Here is a 16,454-nt window from a genome sequence, read left to right on the forward strand (position 1 = left end):
TCCTCCTGCGTCTCCTCCATGCGGCCGGTTGTAGTTGGTGTTCGTCTTCTTCTTGGAGTTGGAGTACTTGCAGTGCTATCAGGTCCCCCAGGGCCAACATCGCGAGTCCTGCCGGTAGCATTTCGGAGTGGGTGTGGTTGTGGGAGGAGACTGGGTGTGCAATTTATGTGTTTTCAGGCTGTATGGCCTCCACCTGTGGTGATTCATTCCACCTGTGCAAGCTGCTCTCCCCTTTGGGCGAGCACGTCCCGCACACAACGCTGCAATTCGAGGAATGGCATCTTGCTATTACAATCATGTATTAGTACCCGATGGCCGTGTAACATTGGTTGATATGTTCATTCGGCTATGGTCCCATTGTTTCACATGCATTCTTTGCAGTCGCGAACAGACTTGTGAAGGGTCAGTGGAACGTAGTACTCGAGTAACGGTGGACCCTCATGCATCACTGTACCGAGGTTCACCGACGGGCGGGGCCTCCCATTTGTGAGTGAAGGCAGTTGCCATTTTCACACACAGCCGCACTAGATGGATTAATTTGTGATTTCAAGCGGCCACAGATGCCTTTTCGACGTGATGTTGCAAATGAGGAATTCGAAGGGCGGCGCTTTCGGTCTTCAGCTAGCGGCGAGGAGATGCCCACAGGTCTGACTGCAAATATAACGTTCTATTGTTCAGTGTCCTTGGGACAGGGGCCATGGCGAGGATGCAATGATTGATATGAATAGTTTGGGATGCGCAATAGCGAAGTGGATGATGAGGCCGGACGTTCCCAAATACATGTTACTTCACAACACTGGAATTACGGGCTGGGGCACAGTGGATTTTGCAGGCTGCATAACGCACAGACTCAATGGAATTCTCACATGTTATGTGAGTATGGAAACAGGCGTTATCATTACGGGATGAGGGAATGATGAATGGATGCATGGACAGATGATTTGATACGGTGTTTGCCATGTACAGGGCTTCTTGGAATCTGTCCGCCTCCCCTGCGCTATGTGATGCAGGGCTGCCATAGTGGGACCATCGTCTATCTGGCCTTGTTGAGCCCTCCCTGTCTCGACGCGCCTTCAGACACTTGTGTCCATGCACGTTACCAATCCCATCTGATGGATTCTGTTTTCACAGACGCATGCACAGGTACACTCGTTTGTGATGGTGTTTTCACCTCGATATGGATAGTTATGAGTCGCAAGTGGTTTTGGGGTGGTGATGATCCTTTGGAGTGGGCTAGCATGCATATGGCTGTGGATCTAGTGTGATCATTGAAGTGAGTTGTTCGAATGTAGTTCTGATGGCCATTCTATTCCTTTTCTTTTCTTTTGGTTGACAGGTATCTCCTCCCCTTTTGCCACTGCCATCTGTATGCCACTCCTGCAGATGGGTTTTACTCCCGACACCTGCTGCTTCGTGTTAATCAGTGGAGCAGCATTACGATCTTATGGGACGATCGCCAATGGGCCACATGCCCTTACGCAGTACTAGTGGCTCTGAGCAACATTTCGGCCTTTCAGCTGGACTAGTGCCTCCCTATTGGGACGGCCCTGCGGTTCTAGGCGCTTCCATGTTGCCTTTTCGTACGAGAATGTAGCCCCTGTGTACCATGAAGGAACAGGGCGTCACACAAGAAGTAGCTGGTCATTTATTGCGGATGCACCCCACAATGGTGAAATGTGTTTTGGAGTTCATGGCCTAATGGCTGTATGGGCTTGGTGAATTTGTTGTGCATTAAATTTCTATTCTGATATGGGCCGTGTAGCGTTCTTCTTTGCAAGTGATGTGGCATATTCCTATTTGGGGAGCGATGTATTGTGAGGAGATCTGCATTGGGTTCCAGCTTCGGAGTATAGTTGCGTGGTACTGTGCTGGGCGCGTTTGCCTACGAAGCCCAGTGAGGTCAGGGGTGAGGGCTGCCAATATGACTGTTTGAATGATGTCATGCTCAGGGGCGGGGGATTAGGTTTTGTGTAACAGATGCCGGTCAGCCAGGTGGATTGGTGGAATGATGTGATTATCGGAATATTGCTGGTCACAGGTGCCTGTGTTTGCGTGCGTTTCTTGGTGGGAGACTGAGGTCATGTCCATTGGTATAGCTTCTGTATTCGTGCCATCTGTGCCCTGCAGCTCCCATTGGCCCCTCTTGTGATTCTTTTGTTCGTTGGCATGCATGGGTGACTTGTACATTTCACCGGTTGCATTGTGACTTCGTTGCACCTACGGGGAGTTGTACTATGTGGCCAGGGAGCGGTGTACAGGCACTCAGTGGGGCCGTTTACGGTTGATTCGCGATGCCGTACTTCTCACCATAGCGGAATGGTACTTTCCGCCGTGCTTGATGGCGTTAAGTACATGTCCGCTAGGGTCGGAATTCGCGTACCCTTGCGCCATGGTGCTAATTACGGTTTGGCATGGCGCGCGCGCGCGTACTTGGTGCAGTTAGCGTTGGCGTTCACTACGGTGTCGCTAATGGCATCGTACTTTACGGTGACGGGTCATAATCGCACCGAGCGCTATTCGATGGCGGTATTGCATTTCCGCCATCGTTTTTCGATTTCCGCCAGGGTCGTAATGAGGGCCTATGTCTGGTTCCAACTTCACTTGCAAAAGACCTCTGTCTATTATCTTCTTTCTGTATATACAATTTTACTACTGCAAACTTGGGCTCAACACAGTCCAGTTCACTATCACTTGCTTCCGACTCACCGGCTGGGTTGAACTCGTTGGCATTTCCTTTTGTCGCTGGAGTCAAGGACGGTACCATGATGAGAACCGTTTCTCCCCGACCTGGCAATCAGTGCAGGATGGTTCCACGTAACGCAGACATCCGATAAACCACAGCAGCTGCTTTCACTGAGGCTTCGCGGGTCTAGGTTGAAAAGGGAATGGGCAATTCCCTCTTGGTCGCCCTTTTAGATCACTTCCCTTTTCTCTTCCTATTGAACTGCCGGTCCGGAAAAGATGCTTCCTCGTGCATTCGTGCTCCGCTTTTTATCCCTGTGTGGAAGAGAAAGGGCCATCAGATGTGTGGAATTATTGCCACTTGCCTGACCCTTCTGTTGGGAGTTGTCAGGTAAACGGCTTTGTTGTTAGTCTTTGGTCTGTCACGGTGTGAGAAAGTGTTTGTGTAGGAAAAGGGGGGGGGGAGGTTTCTAAATATCCTGCTGGCCAGGATGCAGAAAGTGTCAGGAAATTATATCCTTCGTCCTAGGGGTTGTGGTGAGCTCAGAATGGTGGGTTTTGTAGGGTTTATGAAATGAGTAGGAGGGATTGTGGGAACTATAATGTTTTGTCAAAGTCGACTGGGAGTTTGGAAAATGACAGAGCGACAGGGAGAATAATTACTAGGAGTACTCGGGTAGGTAACCGCAAAATAGGGACTCTGGGAGATGTAGTTACCCACGGTACCGTTGTTCAGGTTCCTAATTGGTTTAACAGACAAGGAGGGGTGGTTGGATTTTGATAAGGGAGAATGACTGTGGGGAAAGCGGTTTAATTTGGACTAGCCTATAAAGGTCTCAAGGACTTTGTCCTCCTTGTCCTCTACCCCGATGAAATACCACGTCTCACCTGGGGCATTCCTCTGAACAAAACCCGGGCTCCCCTACCCAGGTGATCCTCCCTCGCTCGTCCACCGCCAGGGTTGGGATGTGAGAGCGCCAGTCCTTCCCTGGCCACCTGAATAAGGGATTCTCGAGGTCTACTCGGGAGAATACCCTCAGGTTTTTCACAGTATCCAATCTAGTATGCGTCCTTTGGCATGCGTTGCGGAGGAGACCAGCTCTGTGAAGCTCTTATCCGCTGGCTCCAGGTCCTTCAAGCCTCGGCAGCCAGGACGGTTTCCTTTGCCCTGTGCTATTCTCTCATTTCCCTGACCCTGCATCGCCTACACTGGCTTCTGGTGTGTCTGCGGATTGTTTTTAAATCCCTCTGCCTGGTACATAGGGCATACTACGGTAAAGGTGCAGAATACCTACAACAGAAATTCTGTCAACCGGCTCAGGGTTGCCTCATTGACTAAATCGCTAAATTGATGCGCATTGGCGGCCATGCTTTTTACATTACTGACGCCTGGAATTCACTTCCCCTTCCACTGTGTGCGACCGAGGATTATCTTTCCTTTGGGCGCTCCCTGAAAACTCACTTTATTTTTACTTTGAGTTGTTTGTTTGTAGTCTTACTAGTGCTGCTTAGCACCAAGATGCCTATTGGGTGAACATCACATTTTATAAATTCGATCATAAATAAATAGGTAAGGCCTGGCATCAGTGATGGAGAATTGGAGGTTCTAGCTCATAATGTATATAGCCTTTGAGCTAAAAGACATGGGCAGGATGGGCCAGCTTGGAGACTGTCTTGCTGGCAACATGTTGAGTATTTCTGGACAGTGTAGTGGTTGCCACAAGTAAGGTGTACAAAACTGGGTGGGGCAACCGAGAGGGGGTGCAGGTCCAAGTGGTGGATGCCTTGGGCGGGTTAGGGCCAAGTCGAGTGGGGGTGGAGTTCCACCCATGGGATCCCCCCTTGAGTTTGTCCACAACAAGTTGGTGGGGTAGGAAAGGGGTCGGTGGAGGGAGGTGGTGGTGGGGAGTGAGGAGCATTGTAGATTTTGGCTGTTATGCATAGTTCTGGTCGGAAGGCTCTATGCTGTTCCTGAGCTCATATCTTACACAGGGACTCTGTGGGAGGCTATGTTGGCTTGGACCGACAGAAAAGTGCTGGCATGAGGAAAGTGTGGGAGGTGGGAAGTGGTGTTGAGAGAGGGTAGAGATGGTAGGTTTCACCCTCTTAGGGTTCAGGTTTGCCCAGATAAGCATGGCAGGTGGATGCAGGGTTGCAGGATGTTAGAGAGGCAGGGCTTGTGGCAGGAAAAGGGTGGGCACAGGGAGGTTGGGGTGATGGGATGGGGAGTAGGACTCAGGCACTGCGAGCCATTTTCGTGGCAGAGAACATTCCGGGTGGAGAATGGTGGCCATAACCTGTGGAGAATACTTTCTAGCGGGTGTGTAGATGGAGAGACAGGAAATGGCCTGCCTTTTGTAAGGTGGGCTTGGTGGGTAAGGTAGTCATCAGGGGGCGGCAAGTACCTTACCTTGTGCAATGACAACATGTGTCTCGGCATAATGCCATCTTCTCTCGCTATCAGTGGAAGGTGGGGGTTGTGAGGTGCCGGCCTGCTGGCCATGCGTGGACAGGTCCAGACAGGAGTCTCAGGCATTTGCAGTGTGCCTTCGTAGGTGGCCGGCATCGCCTACCGGCTCCCTGCATCAACATCCATGTGATGCCGAATTCTCCAATCTGCTGATTGCGAAGGCAATAAAACCTATTGAAACATTTTACCCCTTTGTCCAACTCCTTACTCCACCACGCCCCACCCTCTACCATCTCTATGCATCTATATATCTAACTGTATTCATCTCTCTATGCCTGTCCTTGCAGACCTGTCTTTACATGTCACTATATGAACAGTTCCATCGAGCTTCATTGTTACGTATCTCAACATCTCTTGTAATCTTTTCATAGGTATAGGAATATCTCAAGCTACCTATATCCAACTCTGGCGCTGCATCTCCATGTATCCATACAATCTCCCTCTATCAATCTCTCCATCTGCATTCATCTCTATGCATTTTTATATGAATCTATCTTTGGTTCTCAGTGTGTATTTATATTCACTAAAAAAAACCTTAGTTAAGGTGCAGTTAAGTTGTGCAAATGTCTTTATTTTTGTTTTATTGGTTTTATTATTTTTAAAATCTTTAACCATTTCATATTTTTTTCATTTCCGTTTCCATATACATTATCGTTTCCTTAAAACATAAAATCACGGGTATCATCTCATCACATTTGCAAAAGAAAATAAATACACTTCCAAGATTTACAAAACATTACTTAGGCAAAGGACATTATCCACTCTCACAGAAAACCAACCTTTCTCATTCTTTCTATTTTTAAATTTCCAATCACAGTCAGGTACCACAATAGATCTCAAAGTCTAGCGAGCTCTGTTCTGATTCTTTAGGATTACTCTCTATTACCATTCCTTTCTTTCTCGATGGTTTCGTTTCTGACTTGAATATGTCATTAATACATTTTACCACTGCAAAGATGACTGATGGATTTTCTCCCAATAGTAACATGTCCCATTACTCCTCAGCTGTCACAGAGTCCACCTCTCTTATGAATTTTCCCATGTGGAATGTTCTCAGAGTCGTCAAGCCACTACAATAGATTATTATGTGCTTCTGTGATTCTACATTATTTTGTTTACCACAAAACCTGCAAGCCATTTCAGCTTTATCTATTTTCCTTCAGACTCCCAGCACTTCCTTAGTTAAGTATAGGTTTAAGCTTATTCTCATAAATTGGTCTCTAAATCTACTACATGGGAACTTTACCATATATTTCCCATAGATTTCAGGGGTCTACACTCTCCATTATAGTCTCTCATCAATATATTTGAGTTCCTTTTGTCCTGGGTTGCTATCCAGTCGTCTGGATAGAGTTTGGTTTTTTACTCCCATTGGGTTAGTGATTAGATATTCTTCTGATGTCGCATTCAGGCTTGTTAGACATTTAATACATTTCTCCTTCGTAAAATCCATGGGCCACTCCAATCCTTTACCTGATATGGATCCCAATATCTTCAATGGAGGAGATGCATTAGCAATGAGGGACTTTCGGAATAGGGTTAGCGACTTCCAGAAGCTCACTCAATAGAAAGATTGCAGTCCTAATTCAAATCTAATCAGCCCCACGGGGAGTCCCCTTGGCAGTCGCAAAACACAAAGTCACAATGGGAACCATTTGGAATCTACCATATTTTTTGTGTTCTACCAAAACCTGGTTGGCCAGAAGTTGTGACTTTATTCTCTAACTCATGCTGCAAAGGGTCTTGATCATACTCTAATTCACACATACCCCCAGGTAGGTAATGGTCGCAATTCTCTCAAGGCATTCTGTTCCAATTCTCCATTTGAATTTGGTCTTTTGTATAACCATAACTTTTGATTGTTTTGCATTGATTCGCAGGTCATTTCTTTTGATATAACTTTCTAATCACGTTAATCTTCTATTGTTTAAATTTAATGCAACAAAACCCTTGAAATTCAGCGGATGTGGGAAGCCATGACCAGCTTAACTCGGCATGCTCCCGTTGATGTCACCTATAATGCCATTGTTTATGTCATTGTGAATCCCTTCTCTTATAATAAATATGTGCTCATGGGCTTTGCAACGGGAACACGCAGAGTATAACTGTTCATGACTTCCTGCATCCACTGAATTTCAAGGGTTTTGTTGCATTAAATTTGCACAACTTAACTGCACCTGAACTATGCTTTTTTCAGTGAATTACAAGGGTTTTGTTATACCAATTTTTTTACAGACCACTAGCTATGGCCTTTGGCCATGTCCACTGTATATGTTCCCCAACATGTTTCATTTGGACCCACTAGGTGGCCACGGCCACACCACATGTCTTTTGGGACCACTAGCCTGGGTCTTCGGCCCTCGCCAGTGAGCATGGCCTTCCTACCTAGTTGTCTATGTATACTTCTATCTATATACATCCCCATCTGTGTGTTTATCTGTGTCTATCCTTATCTGTCTGTACATGATACTCTATGTATCTCTTTATCTATATCAATGTACATATCCCTGTCTATCTATATATAACTGTTTACAAAGTATACGCATCTGTATGGCTATCTATCTATTCCTGCAAATGTAACTGTATGCATCTCTTTTCTTATATATCAATCTATCCAATGATCGCTCTCTATCAATCTCAATTTATTTGTCTCCCTGTATGCATCACTCTATATCCCTCTATCCATTTCCCTGTATACATCTAACTCTATGCATATCTATCTGTCTACATCTTTATGTATCTGTCTCTCTCTATGCATCTGTCTATATCTCTATCCATTTGTCTATGGATCTATGTACATTTTCTGAGAACTCTGTTAGTCGATAGACCTGTCTCCCCCTAGACCTGTCATTCACACCTTGTCTGTAGGTTCAACTCTCTGTATGTATGAAGTAGTGTGTGTTTCCCCATATGAAATTGTAATGCTTTTGAATTGTAATGTTTTTGACTAAAAAACATGGAGTCTGTGTGAAATGTATTCTGGGTGCGCCCAGAGTTGCAATGGACATTTTCTTCCTCAGTGAGATCTGCATTTAATATGAAGTTTGAACACTGTTTCATTGGAAAACATGTTTTGCAGCGAGGCTCACTGCTTATATTATTCTGCATTGGTTCAAGGATTGTTTTGAAGAAAGGTCCCGGCTGGTTCCTGATAATTTTGCAGGAGCCGAAGGAAAGTTATGCTGTCTTTGGTGCTCCCATAAGAACGGGAATAGTTTACCTCTTGAGGTTGCCATGGGTAATTCGAACAAGGACCCATGGGAACTGGCAACAGGTGGAAAGCCAAAAAAGTTCTGTAAAATGCCATTACTCATTTGTGTAATGTTTAAAAGGACGAGCACCAAGGACGGTCAGACAGAAAAGCTTCAGGGAAGCGTGGACATACAGCTTTCCGTTCCCGTTGCAGGGAGAATCTCTTGTGCCTGGCCTGTTTTCAGAGCTTATGAGTGATGCTGGCTAATATGTGGAGGTGTTCTGCAGTGACCTCAATGGTGAATTATTTTTAAAACATTTACTAATCATTCATTCATTTTCTGTATTGTATTTATTTTGTTATGTATGCTGATTGAGAATAAACAGCCAAAATAGCCATTTTACATTTTAGCTAAGTGTTTTGTTTGAGTAACTGCCTCTCAACGAACAAAATTCCGTCATTCTGTGTTGGGGTCGCTAAATTATTTCCATGCACTTTTGAAGCAAAACATTTGGCGCCACGGACATTGGGCTGCCTAGTGCTGTAAAATTCCAGGCATCCAGGAATCTGTGCTTGTACGTTGTGAGGAACTCAAGGTGACAACAAGTAAGACAGATACAAGTGATCACAGTTGAAGGGTGTTTATTGAACAATGAATGCTGTGTGCAGGTTGGAGAAACGCCTGATCTAAACCTAAATCTAAGATGGGGGCAATCGTCGACCATCAAATGAAAAAATAAGGCAGTCCTAGTAGTGTTGTGTCAAAACAAAAAGGCCTATACTAAGAAACCTATTGTCAAGCCTAACAACTACTACAAAAGGGGTGTGGGATTGTTCTCAAGAAAAGAAAGCAATGTTCTAAAATAATATGTTAGGATGCAGTAGCCTGGGTCTCCCTTCCCCACATTTTAGCCACGGGGTAAAATGGGAGCTTGAAGCACAGTACGGTGTCGGGCTTCTCCAGCACAAGCCGACAGTTCCAATGGCAGCTCTCGGGACACGCTCTCTGCCTTTTAGTTACCAGGGCCGTCAATGGCCAAGTCTCGTTTCACTTGAAAGTCACTTGCCTTCGAGGACCTGAGGTGGTCAAACAACAAAACCTGATGTGTTCAAACAACAAAAACAAAAGTTCCTTTAACAAAAGAAAGTTCTTTTCCAATGCTCGCTGGGTGATGGGTTTACCCATGGGACCCCTCTTCTGGGTGCTGACCCTTCTCAATCGTATTCCAAAATATATCACAGGATTTTCTCCTCCCTCAATTTCCCACTGTCTTTTGTTTGGGTGACAGTTTCACCCCTGGATCTACCTCGGTCGGGCTCAGACCGCTCTTGACTTTAACGGGATTCAACTCCCTTGATTTCTCTATGTTTAATTTTGCTGTGGGATTCATCTCCCTTTTTTCTCACACTGCTTGTAGAATAAAGTCTTTCGATTACTTTGACCCATTTCACTGGTCCTCCTATGGCCTTCTGGTACCTGTAGTTTCTCTCATATGGGGATCGACCAGAGTCTCTCAAGTTAGCACCCACGTGGTGCCGCTTTCCCTCTGCTGCTGGTCTTCCCATTAGCTTTGGTTCATAAACTTGCCACTTTGCAATTCTCACTCAACACAGCCCGGCTCTTATTGGTTCACCCCTCGACTCACCCGATTGTGATGAGCCGCTTGGCCTTTGGCTTCTCTGGAGTCATGGCCGGTAACACGGGCGCGGGAGCTTCCCTGGCTCCTGCTTATCCACATAGGCTTGCCCCGTGTACCGTTGACATCTGCTGAAGGACACTTGTGCTATTGTTTGCAGTCTTAGGCTCTCTTCCACGAAGGTTCTGCTGGCCTGGGACGAAAAGGGCAAGGTCACTTCTCTCCTCGCCACCCTCTTGCTTCCTGTCGCCTTTGTCCTTCTTTTGAACTGCCGTTTGGTAGCCGTCTCGTCGTGCTGTCTGCTGTACTCGCCTTGCTCGTACAGTGCTCTCTGGCTCAAAATTTTATCCCTGTGGCGAAGAGAAAGGGCCGTCAGGTGTATGTGATTCTGATCTATTGCCTGACTTTGCCTGACCCTTGTATTAGGACCCATCAGGTAAACGGCTCTGGTGTTAGTCCTTGTCCTTTGTGTTGTGCGAAAGTGTTATAAAGGGGGGGCAGTGGTTTGCAATGTCCTCCGTGAGAGGATGGGGAAAAGATGTAACAGGAAGTAGGAAACCGCGTCTCACCCGTCGGTGTCCAACTCCCCGAAGACCCCCAACCAGGTGATCCTCCCTCACTGGTCCACTCCCAGGAACTGGATCCAATAGCGATGGCCGTGTCCTGGCCACCTGGATGACAGATCCCCGGGGACTAGCTAGGGGGACACCTTCAGGTTTCTCACATACCCTTCCTCCATGCAATGTATCCACATTTGTTTCACAGGGGAACCTGGAAAGAAAATCTACGTTTCCCTGACTTTACCTTTCTGGTGTTCCACCGTGAAACAATAGGGTTGTAGGTCTAAAAACCAATGCATGACCCGAGGGTTGGACTCTTTGCGTTGGCTAATCCATACTAAGGGTAAGTGGTCGGTAACCAGAGTGAACTTCCTTCTTAATAGATAGTACCGGAGATGGATAATGGCCCACTTGATGGATAGGGCCTCTAGTTCCACCACAGAGTAGTTTTTCTCACGTTACAATAACTTGTGACTGGTGTATATTATGGGGTATTCTAGTCCATCACAAATGTGGGACAGGACGGCTCCTAACCCTGTAGGGGAGGCATGCACAACCTCCTGTACCGCAACTGTAACAGAAACTCCTTCGAGAAGTTAACTACCTTCAGGATTGGGTTTTGGCATAGTGTTTGTTTTGGGATGTATTGGATACCTTGTCATCCTCCCTCCACTGAAGTTTCTGGGGTTCTGCATTTTTAAGTTTATCTGTCAAACGTGTCGTTTTATCCGAATAGTTTGGGATAAATCTACGGTAATAACCTATTAACCCAAGGAAAGCTCTAAGGTCTCTTTTGTTCTTGGGAGTTGGAGTATCCGAGACGGCTTTTACTTTTTCATGTTGGGGCTGTACAGTTCGGTTTCCTACGAAGAAGCCAAGATATTTCAAGGCGGAATGGGCTAATCTGCTTTTAGCTGGATTTACAGTTAGACCAGCATTCCTAAGGATTTTCATGATGTTATAAAGATGGAAGAGATGGTCTTCCTAGGTCTTACTATAAATGACAATATCGTCAATGTAAGCGCCAAAAAAGTCCAAATAGGGTTGTAGGAGGTTATCCATAAGCTGTTGGAAGTTATCTGGTGCATGGTGTATGCTGAAAGAGAGGACTTTAAACTGGAATTACACTATGGGTGTTGAAAACGCAGTCTTTTCCTTATCTGGCCCATATACAAGGTCAAAGGTGACGTGGACAAATTCAATGACATCTGGGGACCGTTACTGAATATGTACAGCAGATCTGCTTATGAAATATGGTGCTTACAATCTATGTCTCCGTTTGATACCCTTGCACAACCTGTACAGGGGTTGTGGTTTTGGCGGGGGTTTATCTGCTTTTATTTTGGACTTGAGGTGTTTTTCTTTTTGTCTGCACATCTATGTTGGATCTTCTGTACCTGTAGTTATGCGTATGTATCTCCTTGACCACTGATGTTATCTTCTTCTGTAAAAATGAATTTTTAAATAATACCTTTTAACAAATTAAACTTTTTTGAGCTCTTAGTCACCACAATATTACCCTTCTGAACTTCAATCTGTTTCCCTTATGCAACAAGGCGACTGGGTGAACTAGTGCTCATCCTGGCCATAGAACAAATCAGAGAAGTCCTCAGCCTCACCAGTCCAGTAGCTTCATGACATATTGGTCAGGATCCCCCTCCTCATCAAAGACCTGGCCCGTTTTTTACATATACCTGGAAATCAAAGTATAATCCAGTGAGGCGTTTGTGCTGACTAGCGCAGAACCCAGGGGAACAGTCTGCACAGGTGGGGATGGAACAAAGCCAGCAGGCATGCAGCTGCAAGAAGCACAGTGGGCCCTGACTCCACCAGCGGCACTGAGGCTGAAGCCTCCTGTCCCTTGGTGAAGATGTCCTGCATCTGGCAGCTGAGTGCCTACCTCTGAGCCAGAGTATAGGAGCTAGTGGGAAATTGTATCTTGGTGGGTGATTCCTCAGGTGTCCTCTTCACCTCTTTCTGAAAGCAGAAGAAGAAGAGTGTCACTTTGAGGTGTCATTGCGAGAGGGGAACCTCATGCAGCGCTTCTTCCTGTCCTTTCGGGCAGCAGCCAAAGAGCAGTTTCATCTGGCTGCTCCTCGTGGACTTCTTGGAGGAAGTCTCTGGTGAACCGACTTCAGTGGATTTTTCTTCCCACTTTTATGGAGGAAGATGTGGAGCTAGTGGCACGCACCTGGGGGCCTGAAAATGTATAGACTGATAGATTGACAGGAGCCATAATAATTTAATAATAATAATAATAATTTGGCATTTATATAGCGCTACGAACCCTTAGGTATCTGAGCGCTGCTTAGACCTCGGAAGGATGAAACGCTGAGTTTGGCGCTGCCAGGATTCGAACCTGCGTTCGCAGGCTCTGCACTGATGTCAAAGCGAGCGCTCTACTCGCTGTGCCACTTGACCGGCATAGGCCCTCCATGTTATACTCTTCTTCAAAGCAGCAGAGGCATAACTTGTGGAGATCAGACAGGGACATCTGCAATCCCTGGAGAGCGTGAAGCCTGAGGCATTCGAAGTAACAGGCATGACACAGGAGAAAAATATGAACTTGCGGTTTGTTGTTCGAAGCAGTGTAATGTGTGTATGGAAAAAAAGGAACTGAGGTCATGGGGCACTGCTGGCTTCATATTTACTGCCCCTGATGCATGGCTAGAATCCTGGGTGCCCAAATGTGCTGTGCAGAGCTGCACTGCACACTATGGTGGCTGCAAAAGGTTGAAAATACAAATGGCACTGGAGAAGCTGTATCCAAGATGAGGAATCTGTGGGAGGAAGGAATCCATTACCAAATGCCCTTAAGTACCAAAGCTCACACAAATACAGATCAATCGAAATACTGTGCTCCTCACAGCAGCTTAGTCCAAAGGATTTAACTTAATAAGGAGAATACAACAAGGGACAACTCTTGCTAAATGCATAAGCTACTCACTGGCCAATTGTAGTACAGGTGACACATCTTGTAAGTGAGTCGCTGCATGTGGTCAGGCTTCAGTCCGTTGTCATCATAGACAACGTTGTAGTAGGTTGGATTAACTGTTCCTTGTCGAGCAACTTGGCTTATTAGGTAAAAGTCATACCTAGGCGACAGAAAGAGCAACATTATTTCAGTAATTTTTTTTTTCATGAACAGATCAAAAAAACAGAAAAGTCAACTCCAGTGCATAAGAGTTCATTCTCAATTACTATAAATAGGAAGAGGTTTCTATTCTTGTGGGAGATCGCAGTCAACTGAGCCTGGCTAATACTCACCTGCTGAGAGGAAAGTATGTAAAGATTGTGACGTAATCTTTTAAGGAGAGAGACAACAAGAGACAGGGATTTCAGAGAGACTTTATGACTTTAAATGGTTTATTGTAATGTAAGAACCTTATTCTTTGTCCAAAGTGCATCAGTGGACGGTGGCCCTATGCCCCTCACCTGGGAAGATGGATGCTGGATGTCGTCAAACCAGAGTGACCGACCTGGAAGCAGAGGATCACATGATGACAAGAGAAGGTATGGAAACTGAAGACAGACTATGGAAATATATAAAGAGTGCTACTGTTCTGGCCTGGGGCGGGAGAGGTCGAATGAAAGTGATCTGTATTGTAAGGGGCGAGACCATGGGGAAATATAAGGCAAGGCAAATTGGAGGCAGGTTAGATTACTTTGGGTGGTTGGTTAATGAGGTGCTGTCCATTTATTTGGTTTGCAAACCAACAATAATGGGTGTCTCTTAGTCCTTTCTGTTTTGATTTGCATTGATATACTAAAAGCAAAGAAAGCACACTATTCCTAATGCATTGTTTCGGAACATCACAGCGAAAGCCCTACAGCCTGTGACCCCATTCCTACCTCTACACAAGAGCCCTGTAACCAGATTGCTACATATTTCAACCCAAAAATGATAGACATCCATGACCACCTTGACAACAAAGAACGCTCCCACCCGCACGCCACCAATAGCTCCCACTACCTCCTCTCTAATGTCCTTCTGTCTGCAAAAGACCTACGAGCTACCATTGACTCATGCAACCCATCAGGATCTCCTGAGGATCCATGTCCCCCGAATCTTTATAAACCAATCATGCAATCTCCATCCATGTCACCCATCTTTCTATTCCCTCCTTAATGACTCCATCAGCAGCGGAAGAGTCCCAGCTCAGTTGAAATCTGCATATATCAGACCTTTGCTCAAAAAGCCCAGAGCTGACCCATATGATCCAACCAGCTATCGTCACATCTCTTAACAAGCCTTTCATTGGGAAACCACTAGAATAATGTATATATCGCCAACTCTGGGTCTGCATCGAAACAAATCAACTCCTGATCGAGGCACAGCACGGTTTTAGACCTTCTAGGAGTACAGAATCGGCATTGTGCTCCATCTGGGATACACTTAAAAACAATGCAGGGGGAAAACTCATGACCAGTCACATGATCCTCCAAACAAAAAAAACTGGAAGATGGTATTTAAGAAACAGCTGGATCACCTGCTTCCTCACGGGTTGAACAGAAACCACAATCTTGGGCCCCTATAATCCCGGCCTTGCCCACTCACACTCTCTTCAACATCTACATGGTACCCCTACTTGACATCAATAAATCTGGTATCTCATGTTACAACTACGCGGATGACACACAAATAATCTACACATTTGTGAACCACCCATCACACTGGACATTATAAACTTCCTTGCACAGCAACCAGACTTAAAAATAAGCCCTAGCAAAAACAGAGCTGATGCTCTGTAATCCTACAGGTTCTAACTGCACAACAATCCCATAGCCCGACGAGATAGGACCCTGCCCAAAACTGTCAACCATGTTAAGAAATCTTGGAATGAAAATGAACACCACCCTCACTCTTGATCAACATGTCAAAGCCATGGTCAGTAACTGTTTCTCCCAGCTGTGCATGCTATGCTGCATCTTTCCTTACTTAACATTCACCCACAGAGATTACCTAATGAGGAAACTTCAAAGAGTCCAAAATGCAGCAGCAAGAATACTGCAGCGGCAAGAATACTGCAGCGGCAAGAATACTTCTCAGAATAAAGCAATGTGAACATATCTTGTCATCATTATGTACTCTCCACTGGCTACCCATCAGAAAATGGTGCATTTCAAAACCTTGAGCATAACCCATTGTTCATACCACAGAGAAGGCCCTTCCTCCTTCAGAAGTAAGTTTCAACACTATACTCCTTCCAGAACACTTCGGTCCAGCAATGCTGCACTAGTGCTAGTCCCTAATTTCAATAAGTAACAGGTTCCTCTTTTTTACTTCTAGCCAGAAAACTGTGTAACACCCTAACCAAACCTCTCCGCCTGGAGGAGATCTTGATTTTCAGGAAACAGCTCAAGACTTTGCTTTTTAACCAATCCTTTTGAAAGAAATGAACAATAATAGCAACCGACTAAAAACTGTGCACCAGAAACATGTGTGCTAATTTACAACACGCATTTTTCAAAACTCTCAGCACTACCATCTGCGGCAAAACAGGTGCACTCATGGAACCTCTCGAGTGGCACTGGTCCGCACCTTTAATCTCAGAGAAATACATCAGCAAGAGCAAGGACGTAACAACATCCTCACCCCCACTCTCCACCTACCTCACCCCTCAACTAACTCCTCAATACTAAAATCATGCATCTTTACACCTCCCACACTCCTACAGACGACCTCATAGCTATATTGTACCTAACGGATCCAGACCCTATGCAAGTCAAGTGGCACAGCGAGAAGAGCGCTCGCTTTGACATCTGTGCAGAGCCTGCTGGCGCATTTTCGAATCCCGGCAGGGTCAAACTCAGCCTTTCATCCTTCCGAGGTCGATAAATGAGCAATACACACCGTGGGTAATAATAAGCAGTGCTCATATACCTGAGGGTTTGTAGCGCTATATAAATTA

Source organism: Ambystoma mexicanum, chromosome 7q (genome assembly GCF_040938575.1).
Source record: "Ambystoma mexicanum isolate Mex_15411 chromosome 7q, UKY_AmexF1_1, whole genome shotgun sequence".
Taxonomy (NCBI): domain Eukaryota; kingdom Metazoa; phylum Chordata; class Amphibia; order Caudata; family Ambystomatidae; genus Ambystoma; species Ambystoma mexicanum.